We start from the raw sequence: 15,485 nt of genomic DNA on the forward strand, positions 1-15,485 counted from the left end.
GGCGCCCCAAGAGCCTGCTCCCGGCCTGCCTCGTGAGCGCGCGCCATGCAGCTGGGTCGCTCGGGTGGCGAGCATCTCCCTGCTGACCGGCTCCGCCAGCGCCTCACCTCCCGCCTGCTCCCCGCCTCCTCCGGACGAATCTGGCGCGCGAGGCCCCTTCGCGCCTTCCGTGGCTCCACGGGACTCTGCCATTACCCTGATGGTGACAGAAGTCGTGGAACTCTGGCATCCTGGGACTCCCCGGGACCCGACCGGAATACACCCCGCCCCGCTACCGCCACCAGGCCCACCCCGAACGCATCCCCAACGCTGGTCGCCAGCAGGCAGCCCTGTGTTTGGGAGTTGTGGGAGGAGCCCGCGGCAGCGGCGGCGAGGGCAGAGCTGGCGTCGGCGGTGGGGAGCGCGGCGGTGGAGGCGGTGGCGGCGGCGGCGGCGGCGGCGGCGGCGGCGGCGGCGGCGGCGGCGGCGGCAGCGGCGGGGCGGGGAGCGGGAGGGAGCGCGGCGATGGCGGCGGTGGCCGCGAGCGAGGTGAAGGCGGCGGCGACGGCGGCGGCGGCGGGGGCGAGGGCAGCGCTGGCGGCAGTAGCGGGCAGCGCGGTGCTGGCGGCGACGGCGACCGCGGCTCAGCGAACGGGTGCGGCCTGACGGCCTGCGGGAGCGAAGAGGACTAAGAAGAGGGTATGGGGGGGAGCCCGGGCCGACAAGCCTAGCGTGCGACCCGGACTGCCAGGTTGTACGTCCGTGCGGCGGACCCGCCGCTGGTCAGGGGGACCTTCGTTGGGCTGGGCGGCTGCAGAGGGGCAAGGGGCGCCAGGGGTTCGGAGGGAGCCACGTCGGGGCGGCGGCGCAAAAGGAGAGGCGAGCAAAAAGCCTACAGCACCCGGTATTCCCAGGCGGTCTCCCATCCAAGTACTAACCAGGCCCGACCCTGCTTAGCTTCCGAGATCAGACGAGATCGGGCGCGTTCAGGGTGGTATGGCCGTAGACGCTGGGACCCGGCTCCCGGCGCCCCAAGAGCCTGCTCCCGGCCTGCCTCGTGAGCGTGCGCCGTGCTGCTGGGCCCCTCGGGTGGCGAGCATCTCCCCGCTGGCCGGCTCCGCCGGCGCCGCGCCTCCCGCCTGTTCCTCGCCTCCTCCGGACGCCGCCGGCGTGGGCGGCGGGCTACTCTTGGCCCGCAGCGAGGCCCCTTCGCGCCACCCGTGGCTCCACGGGCCTCTGTCACTTCCCTGACGGTGACAGAAGTCTCGGCGCCCTGGCATCCTGGGACTCCCCGGGCCCCGAACGGCTTACACCCCGCCCCCCCACCCCAACCCCGCTCACCCCCACCCCCAGCCCCACCTCCCCAGACCCGCCTGGCTGCTCTGCGGTCCCCCGCTCATGGCAAGCGAGGGCGTCGCAGGGTCCTCTCAGGCCCCTCCGGCCCTAGGCACGCGCGGCCCTGGCCCTGGCACTGGCCGGCCCCACCGACTGGCCCAAAGCCACGGGGAGCCACCCGTGCCACCAGGGTGCAGCGGCTCCAGTCTGCCGTCACCCTTCGTCACACAGCCTTCCGTCTGGGCCCTCGCCCCTCGTCAGCGACCAGCGGCCCACCCGATCTCCGGTCCCTTCACTGGCTACACGTCACCTCGCCTGACCCAGGGAGGTGAGAGAGAGGATGAGAGAAGGCCAGAGACGGAGCAAGAGAGAGGCGGAGAGAGACAGACGGGGACTGTGGGGACAGAGTCCCAGAGAGCCGTTTCCAGGCCCTGGGCCTCGCGTGGAGGGGTGCTGCCTCGGGTGGTGCACGGTCATCAGCTGTGACCGCTTGGCCGTCAGCTGTTGCCAGTTGGCCATGGGCCACCCGTACAGCGGCGGTGGCCAAGCTAGGAAGCGCGGATGGTGGACTGCAAATTGCAGAGGGGCGCGGATTGCAGTTGGCCGGCTTGGTGTGTCGGTCGGTTGGTGGGTCGGTTGGTTGGCAGAGAAGCGGCCGGCAGGTTGGGGATCGTGCGGCTCCGGCTTGCTGCGTCTCCGAGCCAGCCGCCCGTGAGAAATGGTGCTATGAGCCCCCTATCCATGGCTCCGTTGGTGTTTCTTCTTGGCCTGGCCATATCCTGCGTTCTTGTGCGGGCAGAGGGACTAGAGTCCCCGCAGGACAGGGACCGACAGACAGAACGGGAGGAGGAGGAGGAGGCAGCGCGATGGAAATATACACGTATATGTGCATGTATGTATCTAGACATACAGAGAGACTCGGACAGAGACAGAGAAAGAGGGGGCTGGCACGCGGGGAGAGAGCTCCTGAGCGAGAGCCACAGCCCAACAGGCATGTCACAGAGCCAGACGGACAGGGGGTGGAGGTTGAGGGGGAGGGACGCACAGGCTGGGACACGGACTGGGACGGACGCACTGAGGCTGTGTTGAGGTGGCAGCTTCTCCACCGGTGTGTGGTCGTGCCCGGGGCTGGGCTCCGCTAAGGAGGCAGTGCCCGGGCTTTGGCAGTCACCCTCGAAGCCCCCGGGGCGGGCCGCCAGGGTCTCCGGAGCACCGGTGCCGGTGGGCTCCGAGCCCCGCCCAGGGTCCCGCCCGCGGGAGGAGAGTGGCAGCCCTAGGCACCCTCGTTGTGAGGGTCGTGTGCCTGCGTGCCTGCTCTTCCCCTTGTGGTGGTGTGGGGAGCTGGAGCATCAAGGGTTAAGAAAATGTAGCTACAAGCAGAGGTTGGGAGGATGGCTGAGGGGAACTCCCATAAGCATAAAGAACAAACAGACACCTGCTGTTCTGGGAATGGGACAATATCAAAAGGTCTAAAGACAGTCAGGGCCAAACTTTGGAAAAAACGTAACTAATCTGTACTTGCTGCCTCAGCCGCTTTATGTAACCTTCTTGTTTCTGTCTGTATAAAAGCATGCTGAAAAATCAAGCAGGCGCAGCAGTCTAGTCAGAACCGCTCGCCCTCCCGATCCCATCTTTGTCTCTTGTCCAATTTTTTCTCAATCCTCACTCCCCACTTCAGGAACCGTTCGTCTCGTCGGCAGGCTCCGACAAGTGGCGCCCGAACAGGGACCTGAATACTGGGGAATCAGTGAAGGACTCCGCTTGCAAATGAGACGCGTCGAATAAGGTTAGTGAAAGCGGTGAGATACCATAGTCGGGAGTAAAATAAAATGGGACAGGGTCACAGTAAAAGGCTGTTTACTCACATGTTAAGGAGCATGCTAAAAGCTAGAGGAGTTAAAACCAGTGAAGCACAGTTGCTTCGATTTTTAGAATTTGTAGTACAAATATGTCCCTGGTTCCCCCGAAGAAGGGACTTTAAACTTAGAAACTTGGGAAAAGGTGAGAGAGCGTTTACAGGGATATTATGATGCTCATGGACCCTCTGAAGTACCAGTAGATACTTTTTCCTTATGGAATTTGGTTAGGGATGTGATCGATCCTAGACACGAGGGAATCACATACTCTGAAAATGATCAACCCAAACTGGATCCCCCTTGGAAGCAGAGGGGCAAAGATTACAAGCTGCACTCACTTCCCTCTCTGTTCAAATGCAATTAGTCCAGGCTCAACAGACTGGGCCTTTATTAGAATCTCAATCAGAATAGAAGCCTAGGTTACAATTAAGCTCTCCTCCAAGTGTAGTTGCAGGGCTAGATCCACTGCCCGAGGCCCCTATCAACAGATAAAAGATTCAAGCCGCCAAGCTGCTAGTACAGGAGCAACTTAAAAAGGGACACATTGCCCCCTCCAGTTCTCCCGGGAATTCTCCCGTGTTTGTAATTAATTAAAAAAAAAAAAAAAAATCTGGCAGATAGAGATTATTACAAGATTTACAAAAAGTTAATAAAACCATGAAATTAACGGGAGCCTTACAGACAGGCTTGCCCTGTCCTGCAGCCATACCAAAAAACACATATAAAATTGTTTTGGACTGCAAAGATTGTTTTTATACTATACCTTTAAATCCTGATGACTGCCCCAGATTTGCTTTCAGTGTTCCTTCCGTTAATTTACAAGAACCTTTTAAGAGATATCATTGGCTAGTGCTACCTCAGGGAATGGCTAGTAGCCCTACACTATGTCAAAAATTTGTATCAGCTGCAATAAAACCTACCCGAAGGACATTTCCAGATATTTACATCATCCACTACATGGATGACATACTTCTTGCCCACTCTTGTGAACCAAAGTTGCTTGCTGCTTTTGCTCATTTACAAAAAAAGCTCCACGATTATGGGCTAGTTATAGCCCCAGAAAAAATTCAGCAAGTGCCTCCTTACTCTTATCTGGGATATTGCTTAATGCCTCAGGCCGTTGTGCCTCAAGAAATACAAATCCGGCGAGATTGTTTAAAAACATCAAATGATTTCCAAAGGCTACTGGGAGACATTAACTGGATTAGACCTCAGTTGCGGTTGACAACCGGTGAATTACAACCTTTGTTTAAAATGTTACGTGGGGAAGCTGATCCTACTTCTCCCCGCGAGATAACACGGGGAAGAGGCTTTGCTTGTATTTCTCCAGGTCCGGAAGTAAAACCTTTGTGAATTCCTGGTCGGTGTTAAACCATACCATGAACGACAGCCCACAGAAGAGAAGACATCTAGAGATACCCATCCACGCCCCTAGGGTGTGGAAAAGCTCTCACTTTCCGCAGCCGCAGAAGGACTGTCCACTTCAGACCCTGTTAAATGGATAAAGACTTTGGGTAGAGGGTTTTTGCTGGGGATATTGCTCTTCTGTTTATTGTTCTGTTTATTTTACATAGTCCTCAGATGTGGACAAATAGCCCTCCGACGGGCTGTAAGTGAAACAACTACACGTTCTGTGTTTCTCATGCTTCAAAAACAAAAAAGGGGGAGATGTAGTCACACAACAGCCTAGCCGACTGTCCCCCCATGTCTTTCCTTAAGGAAAGAAGAGTCTGTAAGACTGTGCCTTTCTGGGACTCTGTTCCATTCTTGTGTTTACACCTTATGTCTCTCTGTCTGGTCCCCCAAAAGATGGTTTGCAGCCAAAGACGGGTAAGATATCTCACGGGAGATACAACCTAAGCCAGGCGGAACCGAGTGGGGACCCCCAATGAGCTGCCTTAGAAGACCCAAAAAGGAGCCTTTCCTCCCCTTCCCCCTGCCTGGCAAAAGCCACTGCTGTCTCTGGCTTTCCTCTCTCACCTGATTGTGAGAGAAGTCATGAGGGCAATGAAGATCAGTTCTCTCCACTTATCTCAACAGAGCTGTTACAATATGAGTGACTTGACCCTGAGAAGGTAAGACATCATGGGACTTTATGCTTCGGCTGTTAACAGACAAAGGGTGATTGGAATAAACATTTTTTCTGCTATGAGGTATGAGTCTCACAGACCGTGTAAGAAAAAAATGTTACTCTTGATCTTATCCAGTTTCATAAAGAGGTCTTGACACTGCGAGAGACCTCTCCTTTAAACACCGATATAGCTGATACTCTCAACAAACTTGTCTCTAGTTTTCACAATGTATTTCCATCATACTCTTCAATGCTTCGAATTATGGCCCCCCTTGTAATTCCGCTTGTTGTGATCCTCCTGATACTATGTTTCCTCCCCTGCATCACAAAAGCTGTGATGGGGATAGTCACAGATATTTATGGAGAAATTCACAAAATAAGGCTCCACATGGCTGATAGACCAAAAGCCACTGCCCCTGTCTAACCCCAAAGGAGATCGGTAGCCAATGACGGGTAATGATCAGTGGATGTCTTACGACCTAAGACAGGAGTCGATCGCTTTGCTGAAGGATATCCAATGACGGGTAAGTGAGAAGGTCTGTACTGACCACCTAAGCCACGCACGATCTCAAAAACTAAAAAAGGGGGAATTGTGGGGAGCTGGAGCATCAAGCGTTAAGAAAATGTAACTACAAGCAGAGGTTGGGAGGATGGCTGAGGGGAACTCCGCTAAGCATAAAGAACAAACAGACACCTGCTGTTCTGGGAATGGGACAATATCAAAAGGTCTAAAGACAGTCAGGGCCAAACTTTGGAAAAACGTAACTAATCTGTCCTTGCTGCCTCAGCCGCTTTATGTAACCTTCTTGTTTCTGTCTGTATAAAAGCATGCTGAAAAATCAAGCAGGCGCAGCAGTCTAGTCAGAACCGCTCGCCCTCCCGATCCCATCTTTGTCTCTTGTCCAATTTTTTCTCAATCCTCACTCCGCACTTCAGGAACCGTTCGTCTCGTCGGCAGGCTCCGACATGGTGGTCTCTCCTGGAGTCCGAGGGCGTGCGGGGTGTTGGGGTGCTGCTCCCTCCGTCCCCTGGTTTGTCCCGGCTCTTTTTCCCCTGTGTGTCGGGGCCACCGCGGCCGGCGGGAACGGAGGGCTCCTGGCTCTTGTGGGAGACGTGAGGGGGCGCGCGCGCGCGCGCGCGGGGGTGTGGGGCGAGGTGCCGGCCAGCAGAGACAGAGGCCTCCGGTGGGGCGGGGCGGGTGGGCATCCCGTTTGCCGGAGGACACGCCGATCCTGTGTCTCGGGGCCCAGGTGCAGGCACAGGGATGGTCGTCCCCTGGGCTCGGGCCGAGGTGCGAAGGACCGGCACGTCCTGGGATGGAGAAAGCCTGGTGGAGGCCAGCGCCGGCAGGCAGCCCTGGGCTTGGGCTTTGGGGGCGGCGGGGGCGGGGAGCGGGAGGGAGCGCGGCGATGGCAGCGGCGGCGGCGACCGCGGCTCGGTGAAGGGCTGCGGGCTGTCGGCCTGCGGGAGCGAAGAGGACTGAGAAGAGGGTGTGGGGGGGAGCCGGGGCCGACGGGCCTGGCGTGCGGCCCGGGCTGCGAGCTTGTAGTGCCGGGCGGCTGACCCGCCGCTGGCCAGGGGGACCTTCGGCGGGCTGGGCGGCTGCAGAGGGGCAAGGGGCGCCAGGGGTTCGGAGGGAGCCACGCCGGGGCGGCGGCGCAAAAGGAGAGGCGAGCAAAAGCCTACAGCACCCGGTATTCCCAGGCGGTCTCCCATCCAAGTACTAACCAGGCCCGACCCTGCTTAGCTTCCGAGATCAGACGAGATCGGGCGCGTTCAGGGTGGTATGGCCGTAGACGCTGGGACCCGGCTCCCGGCGCCCCAAGAGCCTGCTCCCGGCCTGCCTCGTGAGCGCGCGCCATGCAGCTGGGTCGCTCGGGTGGCGAGCATCTCCCTGCTGACCGGCTCCGCCAGCGCCTCACCTCCCGCCTGCTCCCCGCCTCCTCCGGACGAATCTGGCGCGCGAGGCCCCTTCGCGCCTTCCGTGGCTCCACGGGACTCTGCCATTACCCTGATGGTGACAGAAGTCGTGGAACTCTGGCATCCTGGGACTCCCCGGGACCCGACCGGAATACACCCCGCCCCGCTACCGCCACCAGGCCCACCCCGAACGCATCCCCAACGCTGGTCGCCAGCAGGCAGCCCTGTGTTTGGGAGTTGTGGGAGGAGCCCGCGGCAGCGGCGGCGAGGGCAGAGCTGGCGTCGGCGGTGGGGAGCGCGGCGGTGGAGGCGGTGGCGGCGGCGGCGGCGGCGGCGGCGGCGGCGGCGGCGGCGGCGGCGGCGGCGGCAGCGGCGGGGCGGGGAGCGGGAGGGAGCGCGGCGATGGCGGCGGTGGCCGCGAGCGAGGTGAAGGCGGCGGCGACGGCGGCGGCGGCGGGGGCGAGGGCAGCGCTGGCGGCAGTAGCGGGCAGCGCGGTGCTGGCGGCGACGGCGACCGCGGCTCAGCGAACGGGTGCGGCCTGACGGCCTGCGGGAGCGAAGAGGACTAAGAAGAGGGTATGGGGGGGAGCCCGGGCCGACAAGCCTAGCGTGCGACCCGGACTGCCAGGTTGTACGTCCGTGCGGCGGACCCGCCGCTGGTCAGGGGGACCTTCGTTGGGCTGGGCGGCTGCAGAGGGGCAAGGGGCGCCAGGGGTTCGGAGGGAGCCACGTCGGGGCGGCGGCGCAAAAGGAGAGGCGAGCAAAAAGCCTACAGCACCCGGTATTCCCAGGCGGTCTCCCATCCAAGTACTAACCAGGCCCGACCCTGCTTAGCTTCCGAGATCAGACGAGATCGGGCGCGTTCAGGGTGGTATGGCCGTAGACGCTGGGACCGGGCTCCCGGCGCCCCAAGAGCCTGCTCCCGGCCTGCCTCGTGAGCGTGCGCCGTGCTGCTGGGCCCCTCGGGTGGCGAGCATCTCCCCGCTGGCCGGCTCCGCCGGCGCCGCGCCTCCCGCCTGTTCCTCGCCTCCTCCGGACGCCGCCGGCGTGGGCGGCGGGCTACTCTTGGCCCGCAGCGAGGCCCCTTCGCGCCACCCGTGGCTCCACGGGCCTCTGTCACTTCCCTGACGGTGACAGAAGTCTCGGCGCCCTGGCATCCTGGGACTCCCCGGGCCCCGAACGGCTTACACCCCGCCCCCCCACCCCAACCCCGCTCACCCCCACCCCCAGCCCCACCTCCCCAGACCCGCCTGGCTGCTCTGCGGTCCCCCGCTCATGGCAAGCGAGGGCGTCGCAGGGTCCTCTCAGGCCCCTCCGGCCCTAGGCACGCGCGGCCCTGGCCCTGGCACTGGCCGGCCCCACCGACTGGCCCAAAGCCACGGGGAGCCACCCGTGCCACCAGGGTGCAGCGGCTCCAGTCTGCCGTCACCCTTCGTCACACAGCCTTCCGTCTGGGCCCTCGCCCCTCGTCAGCGACCAGCGGCCCACCCGATCTCCGGTCCCTTCACTGGCTACACGTCACCTCGCCTGACCCAGGGAGGTGAGAGAGAGGATGAGAGAAGGCCAGAGACGGAGCAAGAGAGAGGCGGAGAGAGACAGACGGGGACTGTGGGGACAGAGTCCCAGAGAGCCGTTTCCAGGCCCTGGGCCTCGCGTGGAGGGGTGCTGCCTCGGGTGGTGCACGGTCATCAGCTGTGACCGCTTGGCCGTCAGCTGTTGCCAGTTGGCCATGGGCCACCCGTACAGCGGCGGTGGCCAAGCTAGGAAGCGCGGATGGTGGACTGCAAATTGCAGAGGGGCGCGGATTGCAGTTGGCCGGCTTGGTGTGTCGGTCGGTTGGTGGGTCGGTTGGTTGGCAGAGAAGCGGCCGGCAGGTTGGGGATCGTGCGGCTCCGGCTTGCTGCGTCTCCGAGCCAGCCGCCCGTGAGAAATGGTGCTATGAGCCCCCTATCCATGGCTCCGTTGGTGTTTCTTCTTGGCCTGGCCATATCCTGCGTTCTTGTGCGGGCAGAGGGACTAGAGTCCCCGCAGGACAGGGACCGACAGACAGAACGGGAGGAGGAGGAGGAGGCAGCGCGATGGAAATATACACGTATATGTGCATGTATGTATCTAGACATACAGAGAGACTCGGACAGAGACAGAGAAAGAGGGGGCTGGCACGCGGGGAGAGAGCTCCTGAGCGAGAGCCACAGCCCAACAGGCATGTCACAGAGCCAGACGGACAGGGGGTGGAGGTTGAGGGGGAGGGATGCACAGGCTGGGACACGGACTGGGACGGACGCACTGAGGCTGTGTTGAGGTGGCAGCTTCTCCACCGGTGTGTGGTCGTGCCCGGGGCTGGGCTCCGCTAAGGAGGCAGTGACCGGGCTTTGGCAGTCACCCTCGAAGCCCCCGGGGCGGGCCGCCAGGGTCTCCGGAGCACCGGTGCCGGTGGGCTCCGAGCCCCGCCCAGGGTCCCGCCCGCGGGAGGAGAGTGGCAGCCCTAGGCACCCTCGTTGTGAGGGTCGTGTGCCTGCGTGCCTGCTCTTCCCCTTGTGGTGGTGTGGGGAGCTGGAGCATCAAGGGTTAAGAAAATGTAGCTACAAGCAGAGGTTGGGAGGATGGCTGAGGGGAACTCCCATAAGCATAAAGAACAAACAGACACCTGCTGTTCTGGGAATGGGACAATATCAAAAGGTCTAAAGACAGTCAGGGCCAAACTTTGGAAAAAACGTAACTAATCTGTACTTGCTGCCTCAGCCGCTTTATGTAACCTTCTTGTTTCTGTCTGTATAAAAGCATGCTGAAAAATCAAGCAGGCGCAGCAGTCTAGTCAGAACCGCTCGCCCTCCCGATCCCATCTTTGTCTCTTGTCCATTTTTTTCTCAATCCTCACTCCCCACTTCAGGAACCGTTCGTCTCGTCGGCAGGCTCCGACAAGTGGCGCCCGAACAGGGACCTGAATACTGGGGAATCAGTGAAGGACTCCGCTTGCAAATGAGACGCGTCGAATAAGGTTAGTGAAAGCGGTGAGATACCATAGTCGGGAGTAAAATAAAATGGGACAGGGTCACAGTAAAAGGCTGTTTACTCACATGTTAAGGAGCATGCTAAAAGCTAGAGGAGTTAAAACCAGTGAAGCACAGTTGCTTCGATTTTTAGAATTTGTAGTACAAATATGTCCCTGGTTCCCCCGAAGAAGGGACTTTAAACTTAGAAACTTGGGAAAAGGTGAGAGAGCGTTTACAGGGATATTATGATGCTCATGGACCCTCTGAAGTACCAGTAGATACTTTTTCCTTATGGAATTTGGTTAGGGATGTGATCGATCCTAGACACGAGGGAATCACATACTCTGAAAATGATCAACCCAAACTGGATCCCCCTTGGAAGCAGAGGGGCAAAGATTACAAGCTGCACTCACTTCCCTCTCTGTTCAAATGCAATTAGTCCAGGCTCAACAGACTGGGCCTTTATTAGAATCTCAATCAGAATAGAAGCCTAGGTTACAATTAAGCTCTCCTCCAAGTGTAGTTGCAGGGCTAGATCCACTGCCCGAGGCCCCTATCAACAGATAAAAGATTCAAGCCGCCAAGCTGCTAGTACAGGAGCAACTTAAAAAGGGACACATTGCCCCCTCCAATTCTCCCGGGAATTCTCCCGTGTTTGTAATTAATTAAAAAAAAAAAAAAAAATCTGGCAGATAGAGATTATTACAAGATTTACAAAAAGTTAATAAAACCATGAAATTAACGGGAGCCTTACAGACAGGCTTGCCCTGTCCTGCAGCCATACCAAAAAACACATATAAAATTGTTTTGGACTGCAAAGATTGTTTTTATACTATACCTTTAAATCCTGATGACTGCCCCAGATTTGCTTTCAGTGTTCCTTCCGTTAATTTACAAGAACCTTTTAAGAGATATCATTGGCTAGTGCTACCTCAGGGAATGGCTAGTAGCCCTACACTATGTCAAAAATTTGTATCAGCTGCAATAAAACCTACCCGAAGGACATTTCCAGATATTTACATCATCCACTACATGGATGACATACTTCTTGCCCACTCTTGTGAACCAAAGTTGCTTGCTGCTTTTGCTCATTTACAAAAAAAGCTCCACGATTATGGGCTAGTTATAGCCCCAGAAAAAATTCAGCAAGTGCCTCCTTACTCTTATCTGGGATATTGCTTAATGCCTCAGGCCGTTGTGCCTCAAGAAATACAAATCCGGCGAGATTGTTTAAAAACATCAAATGATTTCCAAAGGCTACTGGGAGACATTAACTGGATTAGACCTCAGTTGCGGTTGACAACCGGTGAATTACAACCTTTGTTTAAAATGTTACGTGGGGAAGCTGATCCTACTTCTCCCCGCGAGATAACACGGGGAAGAGGCTTTGCTTGTATTTCTCCAGGTCCGGAAGTAAAACCTTTGTGAATTCCTGGTCGGTGTTAAACCATACCATGAACGACAGCCCACAGAAGAGAAGACATCTAGAGATACCCATCCACGCCCCTAGGGTGTGGAAAAGCTCTCACTTTCCGCAGCCGCAGAAGGACTGTCCACTTCAGACCCTGTTAAATGGATAAAGACTTTGGGTAGAGGGTTTTTGCTGGGGATATTGCTCTTCTGTTTATTGTTCTGTTTATTTTACATAGTCCTCAGATGTGGACAAATAGCCCTCCGACGGGCTGTAAGTGAAACAACTACACGTTCTGTGTTTCTCATGCTTCAAAAACAAAAAAGGGGGAGATGTAGTCACACAACAGCCTAGCCGACTGTCCCCCCATGTCTTTCCTTAAGGAAAGAAGAGTCTGTAAGACTGTGCCTTTCTGGGACTCTGTTCCATTCTTGTGTTTACACCTTATGTCTCTCTGTCTGGTCCCCCAAAAGATGGTTTGCAGCCAAAGACGGGTAAGATATCTCACGGGAGATACAACCTAAGCCAGGCGGAACCGAGTGGGGACCCCCAATGAGCTGCCTTAGAAGACCCAAAAAGGAGCCTTTCCTCCCCTTCCCCCTGCCTGGCAAAAGCCACTGCTGTCTCTGGCTTTCCTCTCTCACCTGATTGTGAGAGAAGTCATGAGGGCAATGAAGATCAGTTCTCTCCACTTATCTCAACAGAGCTGTTACAATATGAGTGACTTGACCCTGAGAAGGTAAGACATCATGGGACTTTATGCTTCGGCTGTTAACAGACAAAGGGTGATTGGAATAAACATTTTTTCTGCTATGAGGTATGAGTCTCACAGACCGTGTAAGAAAAAAATGTTACTCTTGATCTTATCCAGTTTCATAAAGAGGTCTTGACACTGCGAGAGACCTCTCCTTTAAACACCGATATAGCTGATACTCTCAACAAACTTGTCTCTAGTTTTCACAATGTATTTCCATCATACTCTTCAATGCTTCGAATTATGGCCCCCCTTGTAATTCCGCTTGTTGTGATCCTCCTGATACTATGTTTCCTCCCCTGCATCACAAAAGCTGTGATGGGGATAGTCACAGATATTTATGGAGAAATTCACAAAATAAGGCTCCACATGGCTGATAGACCAAAAGCCACTGCCCCTGTCTAACCCCAAAGGAGATCGGTAGCCAATGACGGGTAATGATCAGTGGATGTCTTACGACCTAAGACAGGAGTCGATCGCTTTGCTGAAGGATATCCAATGACGGGTAAGTGAGAAGGTCTGTACTGACCACCTAAGCCACGCACGATCTCAAAAACTAAAAAAGGGGGAATTGTGGGGAGCTGGAGCATCAAGCGTTAAGAAAATGTAACTACAAGCAGAGGTTGGGAGGATGGCTGAGGGGAACTCCGCTAAGCATAAAGAACAAACAGACACCTGCTGTTCTGGGAATGGGACAATATCAAAAGGTCTAAAGACAGTCAGGGCCAAACTTTGGAAAAACGTAACTAATCTGTCCTTGCTGCCTCAGCCGCTTTATGTAACCTTCTTGTTTCTGTCTGTATAAAAGCATGCTGAAAAATCAAGCAGGCGCAGCAGTCTAGTCAGAACCGCTCGCCCTCCCGATCCCATCTTTGTCTCTTGTCCAATTTTTTCTCAATCCTCACTCCGCACTTCAGGAACCGTTCGTCTCGTCGGCAGGCTCCGACATGGTGGTCTCTCCTGGAGTCCGAGGGCGTGCGGGGTGTTGGGGTGCTGCTCCCTCCGTCCCCTGGTTTGTCCCGGCTCTTTTTCCCCTGTGTGTCGGGGCCACCGCGGCCGGCGGGAACGGAGGGCTCCTGGCTCTTGTGGGAGACGTGAGGGGGCGCGCGCGCGCGCGCGCGGGGGTGTGGGGCGAGGTGCCGGCCAGCAGAGACAGAGGCCTCCGGTGGGGCGGGGCGGGTGGGCATCCCGTTTGCCGGAGGACACGCCGATCCTGTGTCTCGGGGCCCAGGTGCAGGCACAGGGATGGTCGTCCCCTGGGCTCGGGCCGAGGTGCGAAGGACCGGCACGTCCTGGGATGGAGAAAGCCTGGTGGAGGCCAGCGCCGGCAGGCAGCCCTGGGCTTGGGCTTTGGGGGCGGCGGGGGCGGGGAGCGGGAGGGAGCGCGGCGATGGCAGCGGCGGCGGCGACCGCGGCTCGGTGAAGGGCTGCGGGCTGTCGGCCTGCGGGAGCGAAGAGGACTGAGAAGAGGGTGTGGGGGGGAGCCGGGGCCGACGGGCCTGGCGTGCGGCCCGGGCTGCGAGCTTGTAGTGCCGGGCGGCTGACCCGCCGCTGGCCAGGGGGACCTTCGGCGGGCTGGGCGGCTGCAGAGGGGCAAGGGGCGCCAGGGGTTCGGAGGGAGCCACGCCGGGGCGGCGGCGCAAAAGGAGAGGCGAGCAAAAGCCTACAGCACCCGGTATTCCCAGGCGGTCTCCCATCCAAGTACTAACCAGGCCCGACCCTGCTTAGCTTCCGAGATCAGACGAGATCGGGCGCGTTCAGGGTGGTATGGCCGTAGACGCTGGGACCCGGCTCCCGGCGCCCCAAGAGCCTGCTCCGGGCCTGCCTCGTGAGCGCGCGCCATGCAGCTGGGTCGCTCGGGTGGCGAGCATCTCCCTGCTGACCGGCTCCGCCAGCGCCTCACCTCCCGCCTGCTCCCCGCCTCCTCCGGACGAATCTGGCGCGCGAGGCCCCTTCGCGCCTTCCGTGGCTCCACGGGACTCTGCCATTACCCTGATGGTGACAGAAGTCGTGGAACTCTGGCATCCTGGGACTCCCCGGGACCCGACCGGAATACACCCCGCCCCGCTACCGCCACCAGGCCCACCCCGAACGCATCCCCAACGCTGGTCGCCAGCAGGCAGCCCTGTGTTTGGGAGTTGTGGGAGGAGCCCGCGGCAGCGGCGGCGAGGGCAGAGCTGGCGTCGGCGGTGGGGAGCGCGGCGGTGGAGGCGGTGGCGGCGGCGGCGGCGGCGGCGGCGGCGGCGGCGGCGGCGGCGGCGGCGGCAGCGGCGGGGCGGGGAGCGGGAGGGAGCGCGGCGATGGCGGCGGTGGCCGCGAGCGAGGTGAAGGCGGCGGCGACGGCGGCGGCGGCGGGGGCGAGGGCAGCGCTGGCGGCAGTAGCGGGCAGCGCGGTGCTGGCGGCGACGGCGACCGCGGCTCAGCGAACGGGTGCGGCCTGACGGCCTGCGGGAGCGAAGAGGACTAAGAAGAGGGTATGGGGGGGAGCCCGGGCCGACAAGCCTAGCGTGCGACCCGGACTGCCAGGTTGTACGTCCGTGCGGCGGACCCGCCGCTGGTCAGGGGGACCTTCGTTGGGCTGGGCGGCTGCAGAGGGGCAAGGGGCGCCAGGGGTTCGGAGGGAGCCACGTCGGGGCGGCGGCGCAAAAGGAGAGGCGAGCAAAAAGCCTACAGCACCCGGTATTCCCAGGCGGTCTCCCATCCAAGTACTAACCAGGCCCGACCCTGCTTAGCTTCCGAGATCAGACGAGATCGGGCGCGTTCAGGGTGGTATGGCCGTAGACGCTGGGACCGGGCTCCCGGCGCCCCAAGAGCCTGCTCCCGGCCTGCCTCGTGAGCGTGCGCCGTGCTGCTGGGCCCCTCGGGTGGCGAGCATCTCCCCGCTGGCCGGCTCCGCCGGCGCCGCGCCTCCCGCCTGTTCCTCGCCTCCTCCGGACGCCGCCGGCGTGGGCGGCGGGCTACTCTTGGCCCGCAGCGAGGCCCCTTCGCACCACCCGTGGCTCCACGGGCCTCTGTCACTTCCCTGACGGTGACAGAAGTCTCGGCGCCCTGGCATCCTGGGACTCCCCGGGCCCCGAACGGCTTACACCCCGCCCCCCCACCCCAACCCCGCTCACCCCCACCCCCAGCCCCACCTCCCCAGACCCGCCTGGCTGCTCTGCGGTCC

General features: G+C 59.4%; 5 non-coding genes across 5 annotated transcripts; all 5 read right to left on the reverse strand.

The window, feature by feature from the left end:
- Positions 1-868: 868 nt before the first annotated feature.
- LOC141568734 (5S ribosomal RNA) lies at positions 869-987 on the reverse strand. Its single transcript, XR_016021851.1, has one exon. It is a non-coding gene; the product is annotated as a 5S ribosomal RNA (ribosomal RNA).
- Positions 988-6,920: 5,933 nt separating this feature from the next.
- LOC148757781 (5S ribosomal RNA) lies at positions 6,921-7,039 on the reverse strand. Its single transcript, XR_016021852.1, has one exon. It is a non-coding gene; the product is annotated as a 5S ribosomal RNA (ribosomal RNA).
- An 888-nt stretch (positions 7,040-7,927) lies between these two features.
- On the reverse strand, positions 7,928-8,046 carry LOC148757782 (5S ribosomal RNA). The gene has a single exon (XR_016021853.1). It is a non-coding gene; the product is annotated as a 5S ribosomal RNA (ribosomal RNA).
- Positions 8,047-13,979: 5,933 nt separating this feature from the next.
- LOC148757783 (5S ribosomal RNA) lies at positions 13,980-14,098 on the reverse strand. The gene has a single exon (XR_016021854.1). It is a non-coding gene; the product is annotated as a 5S ribosomal RNA (ribosomal RNA).
- Positions 14,099-14,983: 885 nt separating this feature from the next.
- Positions 14,984-15,102, reverse strand: LOC148757784 (5S ribosomal RNA). Its single transcript, XR_016021855.1, has one exon. It is a non-coding gene; the product is annotated as a 5S ribosomal RNA (ribosomal RNA).
- Positions 15,103-15,485: the final 383 nt, after the last annotated feature.

This window comes from Rhinolophus sinicus, chromosome 7, assembly GCF_057876585.1.
Source record: "Rhinolophus sinicus isolate RSI-liver-muscle chromosome 7, RSI-T2T, whole genome shotgun sequence".
Taxonomy (NCBI): domain Eukaryota; kingdom Metazoa; phylum Chordata; class Mammalia; order Chiroptera; family Rhinolophidae; genus Rhinolophus; species Rhinolophus sinicus.